Here is a 1,554-nt window from a genome sequence, read left to right as displayed (position 1 = left end):
TCAGGGCGACACCTCAGAGGGCAAAGAGGTCAGACTAACACACTGCCCATCAGTTCAATCTTTTCTATTATGTTTACTGCTTCTTCCTCGGCCTTCTTATTCTGTAGTTTTGTAACAGCTGCTAATGCTGACTATTTGCTGTCCGTACACAGACATGCCCTCAGCTCTATACACTTGGATCCAATTGTCTATGAGGCAACCTCAATTGAATATGCTACAGGCACCTCTATCTGGACAAACTTGACTTCACCACCTCTCCCCCTTCAACAGGATTCATTAATTAAGTAAGTAAATTACTCATTCATCATGAATATGCTAATTGCCAGTACTATGCTAGGCACTGGGGATACGGCGAGGCACACCTCTGTGCCTTTCTCTTCTTACAAGGACAGCGGCACATTGGATTAAAGGTTTATGACTTCCTCTTAGCTAATTACACCTGCAATGAAGTTGTTTTCAAATAAGGTCACATGCTGAGGCGCTGGGGGGTAGGCCTTGGTCATGTCTGTTTGGGTGGCACAGTGATTCAACCCGTAACAATTATACTCCTACTGCTCAGAGATAATCACCTGTAACACTGTATCACCTATTTTCCCCACATCTTTTGAAAAATGCAGATGTATACACACATGCAGTTTCTAACCAAACTGAGATGATACTGTATGTGCTGCTTTGCAAGCCTGCTTTTTTTTTTTTTTAAGTTAATGATCTAAGATGATTAACTTTTATTATCTGATTTCTTGGATCTTCCTTTGCAACTCTTGCTTTCTGGCTTATTTACTGTGATTTTCAGCCCTTCTGTCGGAAATGTGATGCTATAATGCTTTTTTGAGTTGCTAAGCATATTTTCTGATTATTAAAGAAACTTGCTGGGTTCCCTGTGGGGCTAAAAGAGAAAAAAGAAACCGATGTGAAGGCCCCGTTTCATTATGCGCAGTCCATGCAAGCATGTCTTCTGGACGCTCCTGCCCTCATTGACATTCGGAAATTGCAGGCCAGGCTGAGCTCCCACGGTGCCCCCAGTGGAGGAGGCCCGAGGTCAAGCGAGACCCTCCTTTGAATCTCTCTGATCAGATTCAGCGAGCTGTGTGCCTAATGAAAAGCCCCCTCTAAAGGCTCATTTGCTCAGAGGAACTTGTCCTTAGCCTTTCTTCCCTCACCGAACGTGAAACGTTGCAGGGAAAACGCCAAGGAAGGGAGCTCTGCTTACGCTTATGCTTTAAGCACAACCTAGATAACTGCACACGAGCTAAAGTAAAATGAGGCATGTTAGGGCGGAGAGGGTGCTGCTTCGTCTTTCCTTTCCATTCCTTCTCTCCCTTTTGCCCTTTTGCAGCTGACCCTGATGCTTTCAGAAATAGAATCATATTTGCTGCCAAAAATAAAAAATAAAAGAGAATAATATTTGCGATGGCAGCAGTGACTGATTGGAGCTGTCCATCTGGGCTGATGGAACATTGACCCTCCCTTCCCACCCCCCGATCAGCTGTGTAATCCCCCTGAGACAGGGGTTTCACTCCACATGTTTTATAGAGAGAAAGTGTCAATCATCAA

Source organism: Myotis yumanensis, unplaced genomic scaffold (assembly GCF_028538775.1).
Source record: "Myotis yumanensis isolate MYYU_CA2020_CCGP unplaced genomic scaffold, mMyoYum1.0.hap1 SCAF_7, whole genome shotgun sequence".
In the NCBI taxonomy this organism is placed as follows: domain Eukaryota; kingdom Metazoa; phylum Chordata; class Mammalia; order Chiroptera; family Vespertilionidae; genus Myotis; species Myotis yumanensis.
This window is presented reverse-complemented; position numbering follows the sequence as displayed.